The sequence below is a fragment of the Pongo pygmaeus genome, chromosome 8 (genome assembly GCF_028885625.2).
Source record: "Pongo pygmaeus isolate AG05252 chromosome 8, NHGRI_mPonPyg2-v2.0_pri, whole genome shotgun sequence".
Classification (NCBI taxonomy): Eukaryota; Metazoa; Chordata; class Mammalia; order Primates; family Hominidae; genus Pongo; species Pongo pygmaeus.
The window spans coordinates 28298015-28315150 of record NC_072381.2 but is presented as its reverse complement, the minus strand read 5'-3'; the positions used below and the strand labels follow the sequence as shown (position 1 = coordinate 28315150).

Here is a 17136-nt window from a genome sequence, read left to right as displayed (position 1 = left end):
GAGAATCCCCAAAATAACAGTCTCTTAGAGAAGTTAGCATACTTCTTGCTCATGTAAAATCAGGCAGAGGCTTGGCCATCCAGGTTTGGCGTGGCAGCTCCGCTTCATGAGCCATCAGAATTCCGCACTCCCCAGCTGTGCCCAGGGCACAGCTCACTTCCTCATAGGCACATACGGCTGCTGGAGCTCCAGGAAACACAACTGCATCCCAAGCTGCAGTCATGAAAAAGGAGTAGAAAAAACAAAAGACCTCCTCCCATAAGAAAGTCCCTGGAAGTCACAGACAAACAATTCCGCCTCTACCTCACTTTCCCGACTTTAGTTCCATGGCCACACTGACCAGCAAGGGAGGCTAAGAAGTGTAGTATCTACATGGATGATGATGTTATCAACTGAATATGTGGGGCTGTAGTTACTAAGAAAAAATGGGAGAAAAAATATCGGGAAGAAACTAGGATTCTTAGACACACAAAACACTTCATTCCATAATTGTAATGATTCCTTTTTAAGAAACTATTTTACATTAACAAGAAAAGACTTGGGAAATCCAACAGAACACTGAGAAGCATGTGAATAGGTAATTCAAAGTAGGAAAAACTTTAATAGATTAAAAATATGTGAAGGGAAACTCAGAAAAATTAGTCATGAGATAAATGACACAAAAGAGCACTTTATATCAATTTATTAATTTTAGAAATTTGGATTATGCCAAAATTAGTGGAAATGTATGTGGACATGTTCATGCTTTATCTCAAGGATTCAGACACACTTGGAGATTTTCTTTGTACTTAGTGAAAATAATTATGCTTATACTTTATGTCCCAACCATCACATCCTGGGAATATTCCCCAGAGAAGAAGCCACGGAGGACATTTTCAAAGATATTATTTGCAACATTTATTGAATGGTAAAGTTTACTAAATTTATATGCCGTTTATTTGGAGATTTTTTGCATAAGACAGGGTTGTATTTATTGTATACATTTATATTTATATATGTATATATATTTCTATCTATATATCATAGCTTTTACAAACAATTTCATATAAATATATTTGCAGGTGGCAAGAGGGCCCAATGATCCCTAGTATAAATGTATTTGCATCTGTTTTTTGTTTGTGTATGTTTATTTTCTGGCTGTGTTTGTTTTATACATTTATATTTATAGATGTATATATTTTTCTCTATATATTATAGAAATTACACACAATTTCATCATGATGTAATATAGCTATATTAACTGTATATTCTATATGAAATATATATATGTGCACATATATACATATATACATACATACAAACAAAGCACTATCGGTAGGCCTCAAAAGCAGTAGGTGTTTACCATCTGCAAAGGGGTCACGTAATGTGGCTTTTTGGCTCTCTGCCAGTAGGTGGCAGCATTGCCCAACAGCCAGGAGTGTAAAAGTACGTGCATCTGTGTGTGGGAGGGTGTGTGTCTTTGTGTGAGATTTTTGGGTTCTGTTTAGTTTATGTGTGTGTGTGTATACCCACATGCTTGGGGGGTGTATAATTTATATATGAATATACATACATCCATATATTTATATATGAATATATGTACATACATACATCCATATTTATATATAAATCTATGTGGTTATATATGTTTACTAAGTAATACATGTTTTTATGTGTTAATTTACATATGTAGGCTTTCTTGTTCCTGCCTGGAGGCACACCACCACAAAGGGAAACAGCTCTAAAAAGTTCCATGCATAAATATCTATGTTTTAATTTGTATTTATGTATATGTTGATGCATATATTTACATATGTTATCTATTTCTTCGTATATTAAAAATATAGACATGGATTTGTGTATGTGTTTGTTTGAGTTATGCCTTAGTTGGTGTCCTGTATGTGTGAAGCACTCCAGACCGGCAGACTGCACTGCTCCATTCTCCAGAGCAGCAGTTTCCACACACTGAGCCCCACCGATTGTTTATCCCCTGGGAGAGTGGAAGGCACAGCTGTTCCATCTGGTTGCTACCTCCCTGAGCTTCAAAAAACAGAAGAGACAGGGCTTTCTTTTGGGTGTAAGGCAATACATTTTTCAGCCTACACTTGGCGACCCGAAGTCTGTGCAGAAAGCTAGCACTGCTGCTGTTCCAAGGCCAGATGCCAGGCCCGGAACATCAGGGCTCCCTGGGGACTCCCCACTTGTGCGCGTGCAGTTCAGCCTCCTGGGATGGACCTGCCTCACCCATAACCTGGACCCGAGTTCTCCGAAAGGCGTCATCCATCCCTGGTGGATGGCCATAACCAGCATCTGCCTCTGACCTGGTTTTCCTCGTTTGCCACCTACACTATGGACCAGAAAGTTTTGTCAAGCCAGACCCGTTTCCATGATTCTCTAAGTTTTGGACGAAGCCTCGAGCCTGTGGGTTCCCAGGTGTCTTTTTTTTTTAATTATTATTTTAGATGGAGTCTTGCTCTGTCGCTCAGGCTGGATGTAGTGGTGCGATCTTGGCCCACTGCAACCTCTGCCTTCCGGGTTCAAGCGATTCTCTTGCCTCAGCCTCCTGAGTAGCTGGGATTACAGGCACCCGCCACCATGCCCAGCTAATTTTTTTGTAGTTTTAGCAGAGACGGGTTTTCCTCATGTTGGCCAGGCTGGTCTCAAACTCCTGACCTCAAGTGATCAGCCCGCCTTGGCCTTCCTCTCAGGTGTCTTTAATCCAAGTGTTCTCCGGGTCTGCCCTGGTTTCTTGAGATGCAGCTGGGGCCTGTGGTAACAGGCTCACACAGGTCTGTGCAGTCTTCAGAATAAATTGGGGGTCACTTTCCTGGTCCCCAAATGCTCTCAGGAACATTCAGAACCATCCTGTCCTGGCCTCGCTGTCCCTCTGGCCCGAGACCCCCTTACCCCACCCAGACTGACGCTGCACCCAGTGTCTCCTGTGTGTTCAGACCTAGCCTGTTTCCATCCTCCTGGAAAGCCTCCCCTCCCTCCACCCAAACCGGGACGCCTCTCTATGTCCCCACCTCAACTATCAAAAGAGGAGCCCCTGTCCTGACTGACAGCTTCTGGATAAGTGGGCAGCTTTCCCACTAGAAGACGATGACCCTTGGCTGGATCTGGTCAAAGGGCCATGTTCAGGTGTTTGTCATTTGTAGAGGCTCATATGGAACTGGCAGAAAGGAGCCTTCGGGCCTTTTGTTTCACTCCACTGCCAGTCTGTGGTAAGGGGGCCCAACGGCTTCTAGTATAAGTGCAAGTGCATCTGTGTGGACTTGGGGTAACATGTTTGGGTTATGTTTATTTTATACATAGAGACTTGTACATATATACCTATATGTATATATTTGTTCACATATATTTTTCTATATATAAAATAGATAATTACACAGAATATTTACATTCACTTATGTATATAAATATGTCTGTATTTATCTGTGTGGATGGATAGATAGATAGATAGATACATAGGGAGATAGGTTTTCTTCTTGCCTGAATGGAGAAACACCACCATGGACAGGCAGAAAGCGCTACATAGTTTCCTGTATAAATATATATATATGTATATATATGAATCTTTATTTATATGCTGATACATATATTCACATGTCACATATGCCCTTCTATCTTTAACAAACATATTTCTGTGTGTGGATATATCTATTTCTCGCTATGTCTTATCTGGGGCCCTGCATGTGTGGAACACTCCAGACCGAGAGCCTGGGGCTCCCTATTCCTCCAGATCAGTGATTCCCAAAGCTCAGGCCCCATCCAGTGTTGATTCTCTGGCCCAGTGGGAAGGTGCATCTCTGCATTTGACTTTGGGCTTCAGGGCCGTTGCTTCCCTCAGTGTTTGGGGGGAAGTCATGCTGCTGCTCTTGGTCCCCAAGGCACTTGCTCTCAAAGGCACTCAGTGCAGTTTCACTGTGGCCTGCTTGTCCCTCCACCCTGTGCCATCTTATTGCACCTGCCTTTCTCTGCTCCCAGTGCATCCCGAGAGCTCAGACCCTTTTTTCTCTCCATGGAAAGCGTCTTCTCTCCTCACCAAACTAATCATATTGCCCCCACCTGAAGTGTTCCAAAGAAGCCCAGCTAACCTGATGCGCAAGCTGGGAAACTGGCCATTTTTCCCAATGGAGGGTGATGGCCCTTGGACTGGCTCTTGTTAAAGGGCCGTGGCCAAGTGTTTCCCATCCATGACCAGTGACATGGACCTGGCAGGAAAGGACTCCCGCTGGCTTTAGGGTTACCTAGGCTGCTAGTAGGTGGCATGAAGGCCACAGGGGACCAATGGCCCCTAATATTCATGCAGGTGCATCTGTTTGTAGTACATGTGGGTTTTTCAGTGAGTTTTGGATAATGTTTATTTTATACATATGTTTGTATTTATATGTTTATTTTAAATATATTGTTTGTATTTATATGTTTATTTTAAATATATGTATTTATATATAAATCTATATAATTATACCAAATATTCAAATTTATTCCTTCATAAGAATACGTATATTTTATGTTTTCTAATCACCTGCATGGAGAAACACCAAGGTAGACTGGCGGAGAGTACAGCAAAGATCTACGTCGACACAAGCATATTTCAATTTATATGTGGATACAGGTGTTTACATGCTACATACTTCCTTATACCTTTACATGTAAACACATTTATGTGTGTGAGCATATTTATTTCTAGTTATATCTTAAGTGATGCCCTGTATGTATGAAACACTTCAGACTAGCAGACTGGGCTGCACCGTTTCTGCAGATCGTGATTTTAAAACACTGAGACCCACTGAGTGTTGATTGTCTGGTCACATGAGAAGACGCAGCTTCACGTTGGACGTCCAGATCAGAGACATTATTTCCCTTGGTGTTTGGGCCAGCTTGCACTCACAGTTTTGGAGATCAACAGAGAGTGTTGACCAGCTGTGTTGGCATGAATGGGAGCGTCCAAAGCCTACGATAGCTGATCACATTAGGTGTTCTTCCATTCAAGTTCCACCTGGTCACCGTCTCCCTGAGGGTCTAATAACAGAAGAGATCATCCATTTTTTCAGCTTGTGCAGCCGTGCATTTTCCAGCCTTGTTTTGGCAAGCGCATGCCAGCCAGGAAGCTAACAGTATTCGTGGCCCAAGGCCTGAGGGTTGTCAGTAGCATCCCCACTTGAGCAAGCGCACTAGAATCCATCACAATGGACAGCCTCAAAAACAAGTTGGGCACTGGCTTGGGGACAGGCATTATTCATCCAGCTGGGAAGGCAGTGCCCAGCACTCTGCCATTCAACTTTGTCAACCACCTACATTGCAGTTCAGGGGGTTTTGTTAAGCCAGACCCCTGTTTCCCTGCTGCTCACACTAGTGTGAGGTCTCAGGCTCATGGCTCTCCTGCTGCCTTTCATCCAGGTATTCCTCAGGCCCATGAGACACTGTCCTAATAGGCTCTCTCAGTCTGCATAGGCTTAGGCATCCAGAAGATCTCAGGGGCACCCTGTGCGGTCTTCCTCTGCCCCTCTGGCCATGTACCACCGTAACCCCCCACAACTGCCCTGCCCCCAGCGCGTTCTGCAAGCTCAGACCCAGCATTTTCTCTTCTCCCAGGAAAGCCTCTTCTTCACCTACCGGATGTGGGGCACCATTGGATGCACCCACCTTACTCAAAACATGGGCGCCTAGTCTCATTGAGAGGTTCTGGAGGTGTGGGCAGCTTCTCCAACAGAGGGCAACGGCCACTGGGCTTGCTCTGGTTAAAGGCCAATGGCCAGGTATTTGCCAACTATAAAATGTCTTGTAAAACTGGCAGAAAAAGACTCCTGTGGACTTTTTGGCTCCCTGTGCTGCCACAAGGTGGCAGAAAAGCACAGTATCTCACAGGAAACATGGAAGTACATCTGTGTGTGTGTGTGTGCATGTGTGTGCACGCACGCGTGTGTGTGTGTTATGTGAGATCCTCCAGGGAACTTGGGAGTGCATCTGTGTGTGTGTATGTGTGTGTGCATGTGTGTGTGTGAGAGTGTGTTTATGTGAGATCCTCCAGTGAACACGGAAGTGTGTGTGTGTGTGTTTATGTGAGATCCTCCAGGGAATGTGGAATTGCATCTGCAGTGGGGGGGGGCGGGGACATGTGTGATTTTGTGAGACTTGGGGATTATGTTTTTTTAATAAATATTTATCTTTATATATACAGAGAAATACATGTTCATACATGTAATTACATGTAGTATCTCTAGTTATATATACATAAGTTGCCTCTCACCTACATGAAGAAATACCACCTTAGACTATAAGACAGCATCACATACTTTATGTGTAAATATCTCTATTTTAATTCTTATTTACTTATATGTTTACCATATATTTACATGTGGTATATATTTCTTTATATATTTTAAAATATACACATTAACATGTGTGTGTATTGGTTTATTTCTAGTTATATTTTGGCTGGCGCCTTCTATGTGTAAAACACTCTGATTGACAGACTGAGCCACACTGTTTCTCCAGATCAGTGATTTTAAAACCCTGGGACCCCACCCAGTGTTGATCTTCTGGTCCAGCGGGAAGATGCAGCTGCACACTGGACTTCGAGCAGCAGGACCATTTCCTCCCTTCGTGGTTGGGAGAAGTCAGTCTCCCACCAAAGGAAAGGTCAGAGAGTGTTGCCTGGCTGTTTTCGGGAAAACAGAGATTTCAAAAGACTGCAGGACCCAGTACAATTCATTGGTATTTCATTCCAGTCCTATCTAGCTGCTACCTACCTGAGCTTCTAAGAAGAGATGAGGATACTATTGGCTAGCACAGTGAAGTAAATACAAATATTTCACCCCACTTTTAAAGGAACCTCTACCATCTACCCTCTCTGAGGGCTGTTGGCTGTAAAGTATCATCTATATAATAAGACCTCATTTGCAAGCCGGGCCTTCTCTTCTCCCTTATAGCCTGCCTTGCCACTATAACCTGATCTTGCCATCACTTGTTTCTGGCCATGCTCTGAGCCCCCATTGTTTCCGTGGCCTCTAGGTGGTAGCTGTGCTGCTAAGCGCTATTGGAGGTTGGGGTCATCACTTTGTGGTTCTCCCTTGTGCACATCAATAATCCTGCATGCCATTTCTTCTATTAATCTGCACTTGGCCAGTCGATTTTTCAGTGAAACTTTAGAGCGCAAAGGGGAAGTGTTCCCCTGTGCTCTATCACTTTGTGGCTGTGAGCAGAATACCGAAGCCCCGCTCTTCCAGAAGGTGCAGCCAAAGGAACCCGGGACCAGAGCAGCTGGCAGAAGAGTAAGAAATCCTTATCAGCCAGGCTGCCGGCCTCTGTGTGGAATCTGAGCAGATGGTGAAAACTGTTGTCTTTTCTTTCTCCATAAAATCTTGATTAGTGGAAGAAAAAGATTTGTGTGACTAGTCATACGTGTAGTGACTCTTGTGTAGTCTTTGGCATGAATAATCATGTTGTTTGATCCCTTTTCCTCCTAGAAATAGTCTCTCACTCTCTGTCTCTCTGGGTTGTACTGTCATAAAGAAGGGCACCTCAGAATAGAACAGGGGTCCAGAACCCCTAGAAACACGATTTCGAGCCACCTCTGAAGACTGGTCAGATTTATGGCTCTGATCAGACTGGTGTCTATTCAGGCAAACTTTACTACTTGCTCCCCAAATAAAACCACATGAAGTTCCCATCCGATCTTGTTTCATGTCCTTGAGAGCTTGGCTTATAACCAAGTGGGAGCACAGTTGGTCTCCATCATCTGAGAAGTGTGATTTTTGGGTCACATCCAGTGGCCAGTCTAAAATGGACTGGGGACCTAAGACACATAAGTTTTTAGGCAGCACACTTTTCGTTCCAAATGTGTCAAGCTCTCAGGAGAGTTTTTCTTAAGAAGTCCTATCAATACGGGACTTTTCTCATATGAACCTTTGTTGCCTGGTTAGTCCCGGGAAAGTACACTTTCAGGAGGGGCTCCCTGGTATCACAGATTAAGGCATCCGTGATTGGCAGTCCCCCAGTAATTTGTGGGTTACTGGAGGTACTATATGCACAAACACCATCCTTAACCATCTGTGGCAACAAGAGCTCTTGCCATCTTAAGCCTATTTCTGAGAGTAAATTTTTTGAGGATCATTAGCCTCATCTATGCTGTCTCAAGGAATACCTTTTGCTTATATGGTAAAAGTTATTTTAAACCTGTATAATTGCCTCCTGGACTTTTCATGAACAGGCTTGTTGGACTGAGTCACTATTGAAATAAGTTCACCATTGGAAATTCTAATCATTACTGGTTAGAAAACTGATCCTTCATGTCAGAAAGACTCCTAAATTTAGAAAAAGAGATCTCTTATTCTAAACAGTTGCCTCATCTGTATTTATGGAAAGATTAATTTAAAATAAAGACTCACGGTGGTTTCATGGCTAGCCTTAGAAATTCTTTTGACAAAATTAAAGAATGAAAATCTGGCCCAAAGCAAAGTTTAAAGTTTTCATATGCTCAAAGTGCCCGCTGTGAATCTCCTGCAGAATTTGCAGTGCTGGCCACTGAACCTTGAGGCCTGGTTAAATTTCCATCCTTTCACTGCCGTAGCCTGGGTTTGATTCCTGGTGGGGAATTAGTCACTTTGGTTGGGTATTTGTGTGATTTTTATCTTTTGGGGGACCATCTGTTATCCATCCTTTTCCCTCCAATGGACAAATATATTTTTTTACTTTGATTTCAGGTTCAGTGTGTACATGTGCTGTTTTGCTACATGGGTGAATTGTATGTCACTGGGGTTTGGTGTACAAATGATTTCATCACCCAGGTAGTGAGCATAGAATCTAAGAGGTAGGCTTTTTAACCCTCACCATTCTCCTCCCTTCCCTTTTCAAGTGGGCCCCAGTGTCTATTGTTTCCATCTTTTTATTTCTCATCTTTTTCTGTCTGTGGGGGCACACAGGGATTTAGGGCCTTTGTGTGTAGACGGTCAGCTGAGAAGTTGACCCCCTAGAGAATATGACTGAACAGATGTGAGTTGTATCCTATTTGCAGGTAGCAAAACTTTCCTTTCCTTGAGCTGTCTTTGGGGTGGTTCTGGATCTTGTGAGGACTGGTCTACACCTCTTTGGAGATTCCACGTGCAACCTTGATTAAGCCATAACCTTGGTTAAGGCTTACTGAATTTGGTGAGTCACTTGAAGGAGTACCATTGGTTTAAAAAGGTTCAAAGCCAGCCAGGCGCGGTGGCTCACGCCTGTAATCCCAACACTTTCGGAAGCTAAGGTGGGTAGATCATGAAGTCAGGAGTTCACGACCAGCCTGGCCAAGATGGTGAAATCCTGTCTCTACTAAAAATACAAAAAATTAGCTAGGTGCAGTGGCAGGCACTTGTAATCGCAGCTACTAGGGAGGCTGAGGCAGGAGAATTGCTTGAACTTGGAGGGACAGGTTGCAGTGAGCCGAAATCAAGCCACTGCACTCCAGCCTGGGCGACAGAGTGAGACTCTGTTTCAAAAAAAAAAAAAGTTCAAAGCCAGGAATATTAGCTGCTTGCCCTGGCTAAAAAGACAGGCAGTAACAAATGCTGGCGAGGATGTGGAGGACAGGGAACCCTTGGACACTGTTGTTGGGAAGTTAGTAGTGGTGCAGCCACTATGGAGAACAGTTTGGAGGTTCTTCAGAAAAACAAAAATTGAGCTACCATATGAATCGGCAATCCCACTGCTGGGTATACATCCAAAAGAAAGGAAACCAGTATATCAAAAAGATATCTGCACTCCTGTGTTTGTTGTAGGACTGTTTACAATAGCTAAGATTTAAAAACAACCTAAGTGTCCCTCAGCAGATGAATGGATAAAAAAATGTGGTACTTATGCAAAACAGAGTACTGTTCAGCCTTAAAAAGAATGAGATCCTGTCATCTGCAGCAACATAGTTGGACCTGGAAATAATTAAGTGAAATAAGCCAGGCACAGAAAGACAAACATCACATGTTCTCACTTAATTGTGGGATCTAAAACTCAAAACAACTGAACTCATGAACAGAGAGCATAGAAGGGTGGTTACCAGAGACTGGGAACGGCAGTGGAGAGCTTGGGAGGTGGGCATGGTTAGTGGGTAAAAAATAAAGTTCAGAAAAATAAATAAGACTTACTATTTGATAGCACATCAAGGGTGACTATAGTCAATAATAACTTTGTTGTACATTTTTAAAAGACTTCGAAAGTGTGACTGAATTGTTTGTAACACAAAGGATAAATGCTTGAGGGAATGGATACCCCATTCTCCATGATGTGCTTATTTCACATTGCACATCATCAAAACATTTCATGACTCTTATAAATATAGACATCTACTGTGCACCCACAAAAGTTAAAAACGAAAAATAATAAAAGAAAAATAGTCTAATCATAATTTGCAGGTACCAGTTGTTTTCTGTCACCACTAAATCAGTCTCCATTAAATACAAAATATACACAAAGTACGTATAAAGCTTATATATATTTGCTATTTCTGAATAAAATAAAATCAATCGGCTACATCTTATACATTATTACAGGGATGGAGGTATTTTAGAACTACCTCTACTAATCCTAGAAATGTGTCAACTCCTGTAGAAAAGATAGAACAGCTATCAGATTAATTTTCAAATTATACTAGAGAACCTCCAGAAAGCAAATTTTGTGGCATCATACATCAAAATCCAACAATGACATCAGTGAGAATTACATACAATTAATTTAGGAACAGTTATGAATTGGTTTATGATCTTGGACATCCGTTATTTCCACACAAGTTAACTCACGACTCTGTAATTATTTCCTCTTTCCTGAATGGATTTGGCCCTGGTCAGTTTGTGACCCAGAATTTTTTTTCCAGAAAAGAGCACGTATTCTGTCTATTGATCCACAGACAATAGACTCTGCCCACAGATTGAAATATAAACTACTTGCCTGATTTCCTTCTGCTGCTGGGACAATGGGCTCAGGTTTATGTTCACAATAGCCAATGAGTGCATAGAGGTCTGAGATATGGGCTTGTGATCCTGTAACTTTACTTCCCCAGAGAACTACAATTGTCATCTCACCTGTAGATACAAGGACAGTACATATTTGATGACTTAAAATTATTTTGGAAAAATTGTCTTCTTTTCCAATTACCAAAAAAATGACAACTTTCTACCAAGCATCTTCAAACACATGAAAATGGGAGAGGCTCTGTTTTGCCATGATCCCTGGAGGCAGACAGGGGCTCACATGGAGAGAACGGGACATGCCGAGTCTGAGACACGAGATACTGACAGCAAAGCACATGTGTCTTACCGGAATCCGTGCTTCCCTGAGATCTGCCTCTGCTGAAAATCTGACTTGCAGTTAACCCCCAAATTCCTGAGCCAAACTATTAGTTAATTGTAAATAGATGGGACCACACAAAGAGCTTGAGAAGGAGGTGTCAACAGGTTACAGTGCAGAGAAGAACTTAAATACAAATATTAAAATGAAAAATAGGGACAAAATTGTGTGATTCGATGCAAATTAACATTAAAATGTGGCTCATATATAGTCTAGGAATATGTATTTTAAGATATTTACCCCATAGAGATACAGATGCTAAATTAAATAATATTCATAGAAGAAACGGGACATTTATTAAATATTTGTTTTCCATACAAGAGAGCACCAAATTTATATCGTCCAAAAGAAAATTTTACTCATGAACTAATTAATATATCAATGCTGCTTAAACTATGTAAAAGTTATAAAGTAACCAATCTTCCCAATAGTTTTTAGGAAGGACATATAAAAGTGATATGGGCAGCGCTTAGCTGCGCACCGTGGCCCCGTTGCTGGCGGGGCTGGGCCCGGCAGGCAGGGTGGGCGCCTGGGTCCGGCCTTGCGCCACCTGGCTCCTGGGCGCGGCCACCCCCTGAGCCCCGCCGCCCCTGGCCCTGGCCCTGGCCCTGCTCCTGCCCAGGCCAGATGCCCGGCTGCTACGCACGGCTGTGGGGACTGCCGTGGCCGCCAGGACCTCAGCCAGGCCACGGAGACAATAGGCAGCAGCGTCAGCTGCACAGAGAAGAAAAAGCAAAGCAAGTCACAGCAATTGAAAAAGATTTTTCAAGAGTATGGCACTGTTGGCGTGTCGTTGTACGCTGGAATCTCATTAATCTCCTTGGGCATATTTTACATGGTTGTGTCAAGTGGTGTGGACATGTCTGCAGTCCCGCTGAAACTCGGATTTAAAGAGTGCCTGATACAGTCAAAAATGGCAGCAGGCACAAGTACCTTTGTGGTGGCCTATGCAATCCACAAGCCGTTTGCGCCAGTGAGAATCAGCATTACGTTAGTCTCTGTGCCCTTGATTGTCAGATAGTTTCGAAAAGTGGGATTTTTTTTAAACCTCCAGCTGCAAAACCTTAATGAACTCTTCAGTCGTAGGCACTGAAAAACTATTTCTTCTAAATTACACAATTTGGATTGGTTTTAGGGTTGTAGGGTTTCTTTTGGAGGGGTAGGGGGCTAATTGCTATGTTCTCATGGATAAACTTTGCCAGCAAAAATCAGGCTTTTGAACAATTTTAATTTTTTTGCTTCATAAATTTTGTGAATGCTATTCATTATAGGACTTGTATATATAATCTAAAATGTCAGCAAGACATCACAGATGGGTTTACATCTCAAAACAAAATAGCCTACAGATGTTCCTTCTGGGACATTTTTGGCGAGGGTCTGTCTGTAAAAGCTCCAGGGGGTTAATTGTGGCTCAGGTTCCTAAAAAACAATGATTAATTTAACTGGCTTTTAAATATCCCCTTCTGCTGATATTTGTTATCAGCTGCCTACAGTTTAATATGCAGTGTTCTGCAAAACAGCTGAAAGTGCTACAATCAATGAAGCAAAACTTAATATGTATTCACAATCTAAATTAGTATCAATACTTTGACATTCATTACATTTGTTTTGAGGGAAGAAAAGTATTTCAGGTATGTTTCATTGATCCCCAAACACCTTCCAATCTGGACATGATGGGGCTTGATTCTAGATGGTTTTCCTGAAATTTTATTAAAGTAGGTCAGCATCATTTGTTTAGGTAAAATATGAAAACTCTTCCCAGTAGCAGTGGCATCACTTGATTCTTGATGCCCATGTTCCAGATACCACACATAAACAGTTAAGACAATCTTAGCTTTTCTTAGACAATCTTTATCTCAAACTTCAGACATTCCAGAATTGTCATGATGTTTACACTATCTCATTATTTTGAATTAAAAATCTTGTTCAAGAAAAAAAACTGTGTATCACTTCCTAAAAAGGAAAATTCATAGCACTTGTCACAAATGGAAGGCAACTATGAGATAATACAAGCCAGGGAGGGGCTTGTATTACAAGGGAAGGTGTAATTAGTTGCCTAGCCAGTTTTACCCAATGAAAGGCATGTGTGTTAGAGAGATTAGCTAAGAGTAGAAATTCAAGCATAGAGGCCGGGTGCGGTGGCTTACATCTGTAATCCCAGCACTTTGGGAGGTTGAGGCAGGTGGATTACTTGAGTTCAGGAGTTTGAGACCAGCCTGGCCAACATGAGGAAGCCCCATCTCTACTATAAGTACAAAAATTAGGCGTGGTGGCACACGCCTATAGTCCCAGCTACTGGGGAGGCTAAGGCAGGAGAATTGCTTGAACCCGGGAGGTGGAGGTTGCAGTGAGCCAAGATCACACCACTGCACTCCAGCCTGGGTGACAGAGCGAGACTTCATCTCTGAAAAAAAAGAAAGAAAGGAATGAAAGAGAGAGAAGAAAGAAAGAGAAAGAAGGAAAAGAAAAAGAAAGAAAGAAAGAAAGAGAGAGAGAGAAAGAAAGAAAGAAGAAAGAAAAAGAAAGAAAGAAAGAAAGAAAGAAAGAAAGAAAGAAAGAAAGAAAGAAAGAAAGAAAGAAAGAAAGAAAAAGAAAAGAAAAGAAAGAGAAAAGACAAGCAAATCTGAGTGTAGATCCAAACTGAGACACTGAGACTTCTTCCTTATAGTAGTCAGGAGCAGGCGATTGAAGTAATTCTGTCCTGTGGGATTCAGCATCATGCAAGTTCCCCCTGGGCCGTTCTCTAATGCAGGGCACTTGTTCCACACTCTGGGAACCCAGATTAATCAGTCTGCCGTGTCACATAGTTGAAGGAGTTGTATTTATCTTTCTGGCTCCCAATTCCTTTAAAATTACATTTGTTGAAGAACCTCCACAAGGCTAAATAAAATAAAATTACATTTGTGACCATCAGAGAACCAAAGGAACTATTAACTGGCTGTCCTTGTTTTGCTGAGATCGGGCTGTTGACAGTTCCTGGTTGGCCCCCAGTTACCCATGTCAGTTATCTCTGTTAACATTTCCAAGAATCTTTGTAGGACAATTCTCCACTTGCAAGGTCTTTAAAGTAGAACTCTTTTTTTTTTTTCAAGGCAATTGGCCCATTGCCAAAAGGTTTTACTGTCTTAAAGCCAGAACTGTCTTTCTGAGATCTAATTCCAAGGACTCCTCCACAGCTAAGTGAGATGCCTCACACCAGTATTAGGTGATTCTTTGTGTGGATGGAACAGAGCATTTTCATCTTGTGTTTAAAGAAATTTGTTGGCTTCGGCTCCTCAGCACTTTCTACACCAGTCTCCCATTCACATCCCTAGTAATGCCTATGCGAAAAGAAAAAAAAGAAAAAGAAAAAAGAAAAAAGAGAGAGAGAAAGAGAGAGAGAAAGAAAGAAAGAAAGAAAGAAAGAAAGAAAGAAAGAAAGAAAGAAAGAAAGAAAGAAAGAAAGAAAGAAAGAAAGAAAGAAAAAGAAAGAAAAGAAAAGAAAAAGCGGATGGTGAAACTTACAGGTTTAAGGGCTTAAACCTCAAGCTTTGTGTTAGGAGTAACAGGAGTGTGCTGAGAGGGCAAACGAGTCATACCAAAAAGCCACATTGCTCTCTCCTAAGCCCCAAACCCACTCCACTCCTGAGGCCAGTGGTCCAAACAGAAAATAACTGGAGAAGACGAGGAGGTCAAAGGATCAGGGAACTAAGCATTATGTGAATTCACCAGAAAGATGTACAAAATGCTTGTGTTTACATTGCTTTTATGGAACTAGCAGAATAAAACTGATCTATTTTAAAAATGAAAAAAAGTGATATGATAACTTTACTTGTCTGATGCCATATAGAGTATTATACATAATTAGAACATATTAATATGAAAGTAAAATTTTTGAATGTTAAAAACCATTGTGCCAACCCATTAAAATATTAGATCATTAGGAAGTCCATTTATTCCAGAAATGCAAGTGAGACTCGTCGCATTAGGAAATTCATTAACACAATAACTTATGTTAATTGAATTAATGGGAGTGTCTTGTGTTCATAGATGAAAAAGAGATAATGCCAAAGTTTTAAAGAAAATTATTTAAAATAATTTAATCAGTATGGAATTGGTGCAAAATGTTTCTTAAAAACATAAAAATAGATTTGTATAAATGAAAAATTATGACATTACATGATTAGGCAGGATCAACATTATTAAGACATCAAAAGTACTTTAATTAATAAGTTGATTTTATGGTTGTATGGTATTCCATGGCATATATGTACCTTTGCAAGGGCATGGATGGAGGTGGAGACCATTATCCTGCAAAGGAATTCAGGAACAGAAAACCAAATACGGCATGTTCTCACTTGTAAGTGGGAGCTACATGATGAGAACACATGGACACATAGAGGGAAACAACACACACTGGGGCCTATCCGAGGGTGGAAGGTGGAAGGAGAGAGAGGATCGGGAAAAAAAACTAACGGACACTAGGCTTAACACCTGGGTGTTGAAATAATCTGTACAGCAACCCTCATCCTCGACAGACATTTCGAGACAAACCTGAATATTCTGCACATGTACCCCTGAGATTAAAATAAAAGTCAAAAAAATAAAGAAAATAAAATAAGTTGATTTTAACTCCAATATAGATACCATCTGTGTTCTGGATATAGCGAATTTTATTGTAAAGAAGAGCAAACAGATTAAAATATCCATGAAAAGTCTGAGAATTAAAAGAGAGTGACTTCCTCTTTAAAATATTGTAGAGACTTGGAAATTAAAATTGTGTTGTGCTGTTTCATCATTAGTCTGAAAGACCAATGGAATACAACATTCAAAAATGGAATACAACATATATGAAAATGTACTGTGCAATAAAAGCAGCAGTGTAGAAAGAAGAGGTGAAAGCTTGCTGCGTCTCATTGGGCACTGAAGCTCACAGACAGGCAGCAGGCTTTGTCTCTCACCACGTGTGCTTTCTGCAAGTCTGGTATTGCCACATGTGCAGGAAGGACATTTACCATTTGAGCAAGAGCATTTTTGGGCTAATATCTGATTAATGTGACTTTTTCTGCCTCAATGTTCATTGTAACCTGTTCTCACAGCCCACAGTATGTTTCCTGCTGAGTTGAGATGTTACCGCCATTAATAAAGCTGTATTACCTGCAACTGTCCCCCTTTCTATGTTTGGGAGCTTTGAGAACAGTCACACATGATTGTGATAATTCTTTAGTTCGTCACTTGCCTGGTGAAAGACTTTCTGGGACCTCCTGTCCCTGCTGGGCCCACAGGGGGAAAAAGCTTGTGAAGAGTTCTGGGACAGAACACTGCATGGGGACAGTGAGATGGGTCACTTCAAGGTACAGTGCTCTTAACTTATACCCCAAACTGATGCAGACAGAAAGTTCAACACACCTTCAGAAAATGAGAAAAAAAAACAAAAACACGTTTGGAATGTGGAATAATCTTTGAGTGTGAAAAACACTATCTTCTTCAGAGGATGTGCCAAAATCAAAACTAACAGATAATCTATGCCTGGAATAAAAGTGGTTATTTGTTAACAGATGCTGGTGAGGCTGCAGACAACAGGAAACTCCTATTCACTGTCACTGGGAATGTAAATTAGGTCAGCCACTATGGAAAGCAGTTTGGAGATTTCTCAAAAAATGTAAAACACAGCTACTAATTGGCCCAGCAATCTCATTACTGGGAATATACCCAAAAGAAAATACAATGTTCTACCAAAAAGACACGCAAACCTGCACACGCAGCACCTCTATCTAATACAAAAGTTGGCATTATTTTAAAAAGTGTTTATTTGTCAAAATTTTTCACCCATGGTAGGGATGAAGAAGTACATTCTCA

At 41.4% G+C, this 17136-nt stretch overlaps 1 protein-coding gene and 1 pseudogene across 1 annotated transcript in view; one reads left to right on the top strand and one right to left on the bottom strand.

Annotated features, from left to right (window-relative positions):
• The first annotated feature begins 6540 nt into the window (after positions 1-6540).
• LOC129044981 (protein FAM210B, mitochondrial-like) lies at positions 6541-12366 on the top strand (annotated as a pseudogene).
• Positions 10893-17136, bottom strand: part of LOC129006234 (outer dynein arm-docking complex subunit 2-like) — a 173622-nt gene continuing 167378 nt past the window's right edge. The window contains exon 11 of the mRNA XM_063669698.1: positions 10893-11033. The gene's annotated coding sequence lies outside the window, so the exon portion shown is untranslated. The remainder of the gene's footprint in view (positions 11034-17136) is intronic.